The following is a 12,957-nucleotide window of genomic DNA, read 5'->3' as shown; positions in this document are numbered from 1 at the left end:
AATTGACACAGGCTAGAAACAGTAATGATGATCAAAGCTGTCTAGGCCAAGTTAAGAATAGCCACTGATGAGAATGTAATTTGCTACAGGTGACCTGGAGGGCAATTTAGCAATATGTATCAAAAGCTTCAGAAAGGTTTATGCACTTTGATGTAGCAATTTCACTTCTAGGAATCTTTGTTAAGAAAATAATATGTTCAGATACAGATATATGATAAAGAGATTTATCCAAGTAGAGTTTTTTCTCCTTTGTGTGCATCTGTGTGTGTGTGTTTTGGGATATAAAAATTTCAGAAACATCTCATATGTTTAGAAAGAAAATAATTATTTAAAACTATATGATACATTTATGTGATGGACCATTATGCAGCTATTAAAATCATGTCAAAGAATATTTTTGACTTAAGAACATACTAATATAATGAAAGATTGAAAGAGAAAACATGCCTAATTTATTCAAACATAAAACAAAGAAGATTGTGTTATTTGCTGAGCAGAAGCTTTTTAATTTGATCAGTTCCCATTTATTTATTTTTGTTGTTGCTGTGATTGCTTCTGAGGTCTTCATAAATTCTTTGCCTAGGCTGATTCCTATAAAATATTTTCCAACATTTTCTTCTAGAATTCTTATAGTTTCATGCCTTAGGTTTAAGTTAGCTAACCATCATGAATTAATTTTTGTGAGAGGTGAGAGGTGAGAGGTGCGGACCCTGTTTCAGCCATCTACATGTGGCTATCCAATTTTCCCAGCACCATTTATTAAATAGGGATTCTTTACTCCACTGTATGTTTTGTTTTGTAGTATAGCTTGAAGTGTGGTAAAGTGATGCTTCCTAATCCATCAACACTTATGCACACATATGGAAGTAAAATTCAAGGGAAATCCAGTCTGTGGGAGGGTATAAGAGGGGATGGGCAAATTTATACCTGATGGATGCAGTGCACACTAACTGACTGAAGGGCACACTTATAACTTCAACTCAAACTGTACAAAAGCAAATTATGTAACCAAAACATATGTACCCTGTAAAATTCTGAAATAAAAAAAGAAAACAAAGAAGAGAGAAAAAACACATTACTATATTTTAAAATAATTTAGTGTTCTTATACTTTTCTATGATTTCTAAGCTTTATAGGCTGTGCACATAATAACTTTACAATCAGAAAACAAATATTCTCTTTCATATAAATGTAAATTTGTCTGTAGTCAAATAAAGGAATCTAAAAACCCAAACTTTGAAATAATATCCCAGATGCTACATTACATTTTGTATCACTGAATTCCTAACAGTGGCAATATAGAATGGTTACATCATGTTGATGTCACCAATACTGAGGAATAGGAATCTTGTTACTCTCCCTCCACACAGGAATGCACCAAATAAACATTTATCCATAGATTAATTCCTTCTGAGGAAAGTCAGAGAATAGTCAAGGGATTCCTACTCACTGGGCAGCTGAGAAAACATCCACATTGAGAAGGCAGGAGAATCCAAGGCACACTCCAACATAGACCCTGCCTTGGGCACTGCACCATAAAATTGGGAAAGGAATACCCAACACCCAGTTTCATCCTGTGAAGAGGGTTTGGATCTTGCATATAGGACCCCCTTAGCACCAAATTTCTCAACAGTTTGACTCTTAATTTGCCAACCACAGGAACAGAGGGGATTAGACACACATTTCCCTCTACGCTACAGGAAGAAAAGCAGCAGTTTTGTAAAGCCACTCAGCACTTCAAGAGACTTCACCCCCTGGAAACAGTGCAGAGGAGAGGCTTTTAAAAACACAATCCTCTGTTTCTCCCCAGAAGTGGCTTGCAAAATACCCCTCCAATGACAGAAGGTGACTTGGTTTCTAAATAACTTGCACTGGGCAGTTAAAGAGCTAGTTAATGTTTAACCTGTCATCAGTCTGGGAAAAATTTGCATCCACACCAAGCCCCTCAACTCTTAAAACATATACCTACCTGACTGTATCATGAATCTCCTAGCTCTAGGAACAGAACAGACTGGCATAAACATATTTCTTTAGACCACAGTAAAATAAATGGCATTATACAGGTGCATGGGCTCTTAAAGGTATTACATTCTCCAGGAAAGGTAATGAGAAGGAGTCTAATAAAATCTCCACTTCTCCCTGTTTCATCCCAGAAGGGGTCTAGGACATACAATGAGAGCCCCAATTATTAGAGCTACCTCTTGAAGGACTCCGTCCTAAACCTAGTAGCTCTGGCTACAGAAGGGAGCAGGTATGTGAGTCTGTTTTGGTCCCCAAACAAAGAGGTAGCTTTAAATGAGTGCCCAAACACTTCTAGGAGCTATACTCACTTGGAATAGTGCAGAAAAGGGATAAGAACCTACAGGTCTCACTTTCTCTCTGTGAGGGACTAATGATATACATTCTCAGTGGCTACTTGATGGGCTAGTCTCTATTAAACTTGCATCAGGGAGCTAATGGGGCAAACAATCAAATATGGTAGATTCAGTAGCCAGAACCATAGCTCAGCCCTTCATGAGATCCCTCTTCCTTGGTTTGCCTGAGAGATAAGTCTAGGCCTAGCCAATATTTCTCAAAGGAGTCTAACTATGCATTAGACACCATAACTTCCATAGCTCCCACCTAAGGGATATTCTCCTTAATGACCTAGTTCTGGACATTAAGGAAACTTTATGATTCAAAATGACCCGAGACCACAGAATAGAAATAAGTGGATATATAACAATCTCATTCCTAGCAGCTATCCCTCCAAAATCAGAAAGGGTAGTCTGAACATGAGTACAAGCATTTGCCACAGACCCTCTCCCTAGCTTAGTCCAGAGAGAGCAGGAGATAAATACCACATCCTGCCTCACTGTGCAGATAGCAGGAATTAAAACTCACATCTAACATCTCAACCTTTCCAGCTACATTTAAAGAGCCTGGCTTCTATCATACAAGCCTCATGGTATGGATAAAATGAGGGAATATTCTAAGCTCTAAAGAGACACTAAAACCAGAGATAGTAGTCTGAACAAACAAAATAATCAGAGAGGTACCTTTAAATCTCTGCCTGGACAGGTTGATAAAAATCTTCTATACAAGAACAGTCTAACAAGATGGAGAGGTAGGTGTCTTATCTAATGTGCAGAAGCCAACAGAGAGAATCAAGAACAATAAAGAAACAGAGGCATAAATCTTCAGAAACCAAACTGAAAGAAGTGAAATTCTGTGATGTACCAAACAGAGAATTAAAAATAATGGTCATAAAGATGCTTACAGATGGCAAGACAGAAATGCAAGAACAAATTGAAAACTTAAAAAGATAGAAAGTATAAAACAGTAACAAATAGAAATCATATATCAGAAAAATGCTATAAACCAAACTGAAAAATTCAATAGAATTTTTTATTTTATTGAATCAAAAATTCCACAACTGACTAGATCAAGCAGAAGAAAGGATCAATGAAGTTGAATACAGACCACTGGAAATCTTCCAATTTGGCAAGTAAAAGGAAACAAAGAATGAAAAAGAGTGAAGATGGCTTAAGAGACTTATGGGACACCATCAAGCAAAACTACGTAGGCATAAGTGGCATTCCATAAGGAGAAGAAAAAGAAAGGGACAGAAAATATAGTCAAAGAAATAATGGCAGACAACTTCCCACTCTGGGGAAGGAATTACAATGCCCAGTTCCAGAATCCCATAGAACACCAAATAAGATGAACCAACACCCACACCACAACCTACCACATTCAAATTGTCAAAAATTAATGACAAAGGGAAAGCGTTGAAAGCAGCAAGGAAATAGTGAATCATGATGTATAGGGAAACCCCCTATAAGATTATCTGCTGACTTCTCAGAAGAAACTTGTCAATCCAGAAGAGAGAGGGGTGATACATTAAAAATACTAAAAGAAAAAAACTGTCAATCAAAAATAATATAGTAAGAAGTCCTATCTTTCAAAATTGGGTGATAAAGAGTTTCTGATACAAACAAAAGCTGAGAGAGTTTATCACCATTAGAATGCATTAAAAATATGCTAAAGGAAGTTGTAAAAGCTGAAGGAAGAAGACACCAATTGGTAACATAAAATCATTTGAAACCATAAAACTCACTGGTAAAAATAAGTACATTATCAAATCCAAAACATTCTAATACTCTAACAGCAATGGTTAAATCAATTAACATCTCTAGTATAAAGGTCAAAAGGCAAAACTACTAAAAACACTAATGCTATAATAATCTGCTAAGAGATCCACTTTATTAAAAAAATGTAAAGTGTGGCTGATCATGGTAGCTCAGGCCTATAATCCCAGCACTCTTGGAGGCCAGGGTGGGAGGATCCCCTGATCTCAGAAGTTTGAGACCAGCCTGAGCAAGAGCAAGACCCCATGTCTACTTAAAAAAAATAAATAAATAAATAGAAAACATTAGCTGGGCATGGTGGCGCATGCCTGTAGTCCCAGCTACTCAGGAGGCTGAGGCAGGAGGATGGCTTGAGGCCAGGAGTTTGAGATTGTAGTGAGCTATGATGACATGACTACACTCTAGTACAGGGACAGAGAGAGACATTGCCAAAAAAAAAAACAAAAAAATAGGACTGTAAAGTGTGATTTCAAATACATAAAACATAGGAGAAGAGGGTTAAAGTGGATAATTTGTGTATGTGATCAATATTAAATTAAACTGTTAGAAGATGTTTTATGGAAGCCTCATGATAATCACAAAGTAAAAGGCTATAATGTATACACAAAAGATTTAAAAAAAGAAAGCACACCACTACAGAAAGAGGAAGGATTAAAAAAAAGACCTACAAAACAACCAGAAAACAATTAACTAAATGACAAGAGTAAGATCATCCCTATTAATAATAACCTTAAATGTAAATGGATTAAATTTATCAATAAAAAGATACAGAGTTGCTGAATGAATGAAAAAAGAGAGACCTGGCAATATGCTATCTATATGAAGCTCATCTCACCTCTAAGGACACACATAGACTGAAAGTGAAGGGATGGAAAAAGATATTCAGTGCAAATGAAAACCAAAAGAGAGGGAATAGCTATACTTATATCAGATAAAACAGACTTAAATAAAAAAAAAAAAAAACTGGAAAAAGAGGCAAAGAAGGTCATTATATAATGATAAAGGGGTTAATTCAGCAAGAGGATAAGACATTTGTAAATATTTATCCATCCAATTCTGGAGCACCAAAATGTATACAGCAAATATCAAGAGAAATAAAAGGAAGAGGTCGACTGCAAAACAATAACAATTGAGGATGTCAACACTCCTCTTTCAACTATGGACAGATCATCCAGACAGAAATCAACAAACAAACATTGGAGCTAAACTACACTCTAAACTACATGGACCTAACTGACATTTACAGAACAGTTTATCTGACAGCTGTAAAATGCACATTCTTCTCACGGGCACATAGAACATTCCCAAAGATAGACCTAGACCATATATGTTAGGATACAAACCACATCTCAAAAATTTTTTAAAAAATTTGAAATTATGTAAACTATCTTTTCTGAACACAATGGAATAAAAATAGAAATGAATAACATGAGGAACTTTGAAATTATATAAATACATGGAAATTAAACAAAATGCCTCTTAACAGCCAATGGCTCAATAAAAACATTAAGAAGAAAGTTAAAAAAATTTTTGAAACAAATTAAAATGAAAACACAGCATATCAAAACCTATAGGGTACAGAGAAATCAGTCTTAAGAGGAGAGCTTATAGCAATAAGCAGCTATATAAAAAAGATAGAAAGACATCAAGTAAACAACTTAATGATATACCTCAAGGAACTACAAAAAGACTAACAAACCCAAAATTCATAGAAGGAAAAGCACAATAAAAATCACAGCAGAAATAAATTGAGATTAAAAAACAATACAAAAGATTAATAAAACCAAATGTTGGTTTTGGAGAAGATAAACAAAACTGAGAAATCTTTAGCTAGACTAACTAAGGAAAAAAGAGAGAAGATACAAATAAATAAAATCAGAGATGAAAAAGGAGACATTACAAGTGATATCACAGAAATACAAAGGGTTATTAAAACAACTTTATGTCAACAAATTGAAAAACCTAGAAGAAATGGTTAAATTCCTAGACACAAAACAACCTACCAAGATTGAACCATGAGAAAATAGAAAACCTGAACAGACCAACAATGAGTAATGAGATTAAATCTCATTAAAAAGAAAAGTCCAGGGTCAGATGGCTTTATAGCTAAATTGTGCTAAACTTTTAAAATAAGAATTAATAATAATTCTTCTCAAACTATTCCAAAATATTGAAGGAAGGGAATTCTTCTAAGCCCATTGTATGAGTCCAGCATTGCACTGATACCAAAACCAGACAAGACATAACTTTTTTAACTATAGGCCAATAATACTGATGAACACGGATGTAAAAAGTCTTCAACAAACTACTATCAATATCTATCAATACTATCAATACTAGTAAACCAAATGCAACAGCACATCAAAAAGATAACACACTGTGATCAAGCAGGATTTTTCAAAGAGACACAGGGACAGTACAATATATGCAAATCAATAAATATGATAAATCATCTCAACAGAATAAAAGACAAAAAATATGATTTTTCTCAATATATGCAAAAAATCATTTGATAAAATTCAACATCCATTCATGATAAAAATCTTTCAATTAATTAGGTATAGAAAGCAAGTACCTCAACACAATAAAGGCCATATAACAAAACCAAAGCTAACATCATTCTGAATAGGGCAAAGCTGAAAGCTATTCCTCTAAGAACTGGGGCAGGACTAGGATGCCTCCTCCCACCACTCTTATTCAAATATTCCAATATCATACTGTACCCAATCATTTAGGCAAGAGAAAGAAATAGAGATCATCCAGATTAGAAAGGAGGAAGTCAAATTGTTTTCAGACAGCATGATCTTGTATTCAGAAAAACCTAAAGACTCAAAAACAACAAAAAGCTGTTAGAACTCATAAATCAGTTCAGTAAAGTTGCAGAATACAAAATTAATATGCAAAAATCAGTAGCATTTATACAGACAAATAGCAACTATCTGAACAAGAAACCAAGAAGGCAATCCCATTTACAACAAATATAAAAAAAAATTACCTAGGATTATATTTTACCAAAGATATTAAATATCTCTAAAATGAAAACTATAAAACACTGGTGAAAGAAATTGAAGCAGACACAAAAAAATTGAAAGATATCTCATGTACATGGATTTGAATAATTAATATTGTTAAAATATCTATACTTCCCAAAGTAATATACAGTTGAATGCAATTCCTATCAAAATAAAAATGACATTCTTCACAGAAATAGAAAAAACAATCTTTAAATTTATGTAGAACCACAAGAAAACCTTGACTAATCAAAGCAATCCTGAGCAAAAAGAACAAAAGGGAAGGCATCATTTACCTCAATTCAAAATATACTATAAGCTGTAGTGACCTACAGCATGGTCACTAGAATGGTCCTAGAATGAAAATAGACACATAGACCAATGAAACCGGACAGAGATCCCAGAAATAAATCCATGCATTTACAGCCAACTGATTTTCATCAAAGATGCTAAGAGCATACATTGGGGAAAGGAGAGTCTCTTCAATAAATGGTGCTGAGAAAACTGAGTATCCATGTGCAAAAGAATGAAACTAGACTCCTTATCTTTCACCACAGGCTAAAATCAAATAAAAATCTATGAAAGATTTAAATGTAAGACCCGAAACTATGAAACTACTAGAAAAAATTCTTAGAGGAAACTCTTCAGGACATTGGTCTGGGTAAAGATATTTTGGATAAGACATCAAAAACACAGCCAACAAAAGCAAAAAATAGGTAAATGAGATTAAAAACTAAAAAGTTTCTGCACATCCAAGGAACAATCAACATAATGAAGAGAAAACCACACACTGGGAGAAAATATTTGCAAACTATCCATCCAACATGAGATTAATAAACAGAATATATAAGGAACCCAAACAAATCAACAGCAAAATTACAAATAACCTAATTGAAAATTGGCACATTATCTGGGTAGATATTTCTCAAAAGAAGACATGCAAATTGTCAAGAGGCATATGGACAAATGCTCAACATAGCTAATCATTAGGAAAATGCAAATCAAAACCATGATGAGCTATCATCTCATCCCAGTTACGATGGCTATTATCAGAAAGATAAAAAATAGCAAATGCTAGTTGAGAGTACACAGAAAGGGGAACTCTTATACACTGTTGGTGGAAATTTATATTAATATGGCCATTAAGAAAAACAGTATAGAGTTTTTGTTTTTTTATTTTCAAAAAACTGAAAATAGAAGTATTGTATGATCGGGCAATCCCACTACTGTGAAATTCAAAGGAAAGCAATTAGTTTGTGAAAGAGATGTGCATTCTCACGTTTATCACAGCACTATCACAATAGTCAAGATATGAAGTCAATCTAATAGTCCATCATTAAATAAATGGATAAAGAAAATGTGGTATATATACACAATGAAATATTATTCAATTATAAAGCAGAAATGAAATCCTGTCATGTGCAGCCACATGGATGAGCCTGTAGAACATTATGTTAAGTAAAATAAGCCAGACACAGAAAGACAAATGCCACATGTTCTCACTTATACCTGGGAAATATAAAAGTTGATTTCATAGAAGTAGAGATTAAAATAATAGTTACCAGGGGCTGGGAAGGGTACAGGGAGAAGGGAAGATAAAGCTTGATTAATGAGTACAAAATTACAGTTACATAGAAGTAATAAGTTCTAGTGTTCTATAACACACGCAGGTGACAATAATTATCAATAATTTATTGTATATTTGAAAATAGCTAAAAGAGAAGATTGTGTATGTTCCCAACACAAAGAAATGACAAATGTTTGAGGCAGTGGATATCCCAATTACCTTGATTTAATCATTACACATTGTATTAATAGACATGTTCCAAACCTCAAATATGTACAATTATTATGTATCAATTTAAAATTTTAAAAAGACAAAAAAATCTCCCTCCACCCCCCCCAAAAGAAACAGAAAACATAGTAACATAAAATCTAAAAAACAAACAAAAAACTTTACTACATAAAACTATGTTTTGGGGAAACAGAATTATAATTAATTTATATATGAAAGCTTTAAGCAAAGGATATTCTGGCTGAATGATTGATTGAAACATCGCCTCAGAGATCCAGTGTCACATTTGGGCATTATTTTACAAATAGAAGCTTTGAGTTTTGCCAATCTGAATTTAAAATGTCATCTTCATTAGCATCACCTACAAACATGTCATTTATCCCTGCCAAGGTTGGTAATGATATGCTAAATACTGATTGAGAAATATGATTGATGTCTTCTTTGTTGTTTTAATCCAAAATTAGTTCAAGGTAGCTAGGTGTCTGTATAAGCCTCTTTTCATATTTTAGCAATTACCTTTTTTCTATATATCTTACAAATGTTAAGTTACTTCCTGACGAGAGCACTAGGTTTCATGGAAACAAAAAAGGCAGGAACTTGACAAATTTCAAGAGGCACACTGTTTCAATGCTTAAAAAACACTCCTGATTTATTTGCATTGGAATAACTAAACCCTTCTTTACCCATAACCTTAATTACCACAATCATTCATTCTATAACGGCTCCTATTTCCCTGGGTTCTTTTCTCCTTCCAGACTCCAATTTGTAATGTCACCTCCATAAGGATTCATTATCTGGCATTCTGCACCCAGGCAGAGGGTATTTCTCTCTTCAAGCTCCACTCTTCATGCATTTATAAGTCTCTAGGCACTCTCGCCTGAAATATATCGTAGCAGTCCTGTCTTTATGAGGTAGCTAGCATCCATATGAAAAAAGAACCATTTTCTATAAAGACGAGTTAAGCCAAAGATATTCCTCTTTATGATGAGATATAAATTTCCCACTAAAAAGATAATCTTTCATTTCAAATGTTTTAGTGTGGTGGTCCTGAACATAGTCACCCCAACTATTAAATTTGGGGTGCTCCAAATCTAATATGCATGTTTACTGTACCATAAATTTCATTATTCATTGCATATTTTTGTATTAATTTTTTTAAAATTTGCCTGTTGTGTTTCAAAACCTGTGAGCCATCTAGATTTCTCCCTAACTAAGCTGGGAGCAATTACTCTAGGATTGACCATCCAAATGACACCCCAAGCTATCCTTTCTCTTTCTGCTATAGAAATTCTGATACAGGTCCTGTTCTTCTAGTGGCTTATTGCAGCCTCCCAAATCCTTGATATTCCTGCCCACACTAGTAGCTTAATTTTTCAAAAATACACATCTGATCACATCATACCCATATAAAAAATCCTTTGATAGTTCCTTGTGTTAATTAGGATAAAGCCAGCTAGCTGCAGTAACAAAGAAAATAAAACATATCAACAGCATTACAGAGTAAAAGTTGGTTTCTCACTTGTGAATCTGTCTAATGTAGGCGTTCTTGGTCACTAGGCTGGAGGTTGTGATTCCTAGTTATTCAAGAACCCAGGTTATTGGAGACTATGCCATCATTTACATGTGGCTTCAAGGTTGCCCTGGGTATCATTATTCAAAGAGGGGATAAAAGGCAGTGGGGACAACTAATTGCTTTTCACCACCTGGACCTGGGAGTGACATATGACCCAGCTGCTTACATTCAATTAGTGAAGTGCAGTCACCATTCAGATTTGCCAGAGACTGGAGCATGTAGTCCCTGGTTGAAAAAACAATATTTAGCAGTGATTCCATATTATGGAAAGGGACCCCAAATCTTTGGTAGTTAGTTTGTTTGCTCTGACATAATTTCCATCACCAGACTTCTCAGTAAGGAATTTTGCTAGTGTTTCAGCCTCTTTTCTCATGCTTTCTCTTTGCAGAACACACGTATCAGTGCCTCTAAAGATGCAGTTCCAGGATTTTACCGTTAAGCCCCTATATCTCTGCAAAGCTGTTTCCTTGCCTGGATTTCTCTTTCTGTTATTGATAGTTTACTAATTCCCAAAGCCAGTTCTGAAACTCAATTTTATGTAACTAATATATATAACACATTTGATATATAGTGGTCACATGTCTGAGTCTCCTACTCCATAGTGACCTCCTTGAGATCAGGGATCACTTATATTAGTATGTTCTTTTAAGGCAAGGAAATGCCTGTTTGGCTAACAAATGTAACCCAAATTTCTAATACATAGCTGGATTATATAATTATTTATTAAATATATATAAGTGTTAACACTTATGTATATAAGTAAACACTTATATAAGTGTCTATTAAGTATTTGTTGAATAAGTGAATGTATAAATTTTGGATTACTAATACCTATCATTGATGACAACAGATTCAAAGAATACATGTGGAAAGAAGAACGCAAAAAGTGGAAAGGAAAGGAAGGGAGAGAGGGAAGGAAATTTGCTGGGTTCTGCTATATAGTATCCCTTATTTAAAGCGTCAGCTTCAATAATATTTGGTTTAAAGTCATAATTAATACTACTATTTAGGTAAAATAAGTGAATAAGTTCATATCATGGTCAAACACTTCTCCACAGACAGGGAGGGCAATGATTTCCTTAATGAAGGTTATTAAAGAGACTTTTCATTTACATACAACCATAACTAACTCTCAATTTCTAAGCCTTAGCAAATATTTGGGGGAAAATTAAGAGAATGCCATGATTTAATGGTAGCAGGAAGATATGACAAGTTAAAACATGGAAATGTTCTGCATCTCAGACTGAAATGACACAGAGAAAACAGCAAGCTTTTATTGCTACAGTTTGCAAAACAAGGATACTGTGTTCAGTGAAGCTACAAAAGTTCACTAGGGAGAACTAAGAGCTTATAGTTACAAAATTATCCAGAAAGTACCTGAATGCTAAAATAAAACTCCTCAAATAAATCTATTGAGAGTTTCTTAAACTATTTGGAAAGGCATCTTGAAATGTTTCTAAAAGTGTTATTAATGTGAAAGAATTTTGTTTTCCTCTTGGCTCCATGCTAGCTGTCCTAGGCTGTATTCAGCCAAGAGTCACTTAAGAGGTTGAATAAGTGACTTCATTATGTATACAGGGTAATGAGCTTTAGTGTTCCCACACTAGTAGCGTTTGCAAGAAAAATTTCCTCATTTGTTCAAATCTCTTTTCTTGTAGAAAATGTGATACTTTTGCTTCAATAGTTATTCAATGATTGAAGCTTCAAAGAAAAAAAAATAGACTTTCCTCTGGGACCTTTATCTAATTATCAAACACTGAAGATTGTAGAGGGAAATGTTCCTTCCTTTTTTCAGATAATCACTTAAATTCATATCTCTGATTTCTAATTAATGTATTCAAGATCTGAATCTAATCATCTCTATTATGAGTAAAATTCCCTCATTTTATCTAATGCCCTTTAAGACTAGGGCCCTCTTAAATCTTATAAACTCATGCTATTTTATTAACTCTATCATCTAGATTCAACTGTTATTTTCATTTAGTTAAGCCATTCAAGAATTGTGTATTCAAAATGGGGATACAAAATAGCATTGGTGTAGAATTAACTCTATAGCTTCACAAAATAATGGAAAATCCAAAATCTAGAAGCAACACAAGGCTTCCTGCAACTGGTTTTTCTAGGAAGCAGACTTTGAGAAGCTATTTAGTGTGCAGGAAGCTTGTCATGGAATGATCTTGGGATCCAACCTATGGAAAGGAAAGGAAGAAAGCAGAATTGGGCAAAATGAGAAGTTGAGCTGCAACAAGGCCTTAATGGAAGTTACAAATTACCCTGCAGGAAGTTGTGGAGATGAGATACACCTTCAAATCTTTAGACAGCTTTGGAGCTTTGATTAGTCATTAATTATAGTCTGTTCCAGAATGAAGACATGACTTTGAGTAAGACAGATCTCTATACCCAACGCAGTACCTAGAAGGGACTGAAAGCTGCTGGGAGATTAAATCC

This window comes from Microcebus murinus, chromosome 1 (assembly GCF_040939455.1).
Source record: "Microcebus murinus isolate Inina chromosome 1, M.murinus_Inina_mat1.0, whole genome shotgun sequence".
In the NCBI taxonomy this organism is placed as follows: domain Eukaryota; kingdom Metazoa; phylum Chordata; class Mammalia; order Primates; family Cheirogaleidae; genus Microcebus; species Microcebus murinus.
The sequence above is the reverse complement of the archived record's forward strand: the minus strand, read 5'-3'. Positions refer to the sequence as shown.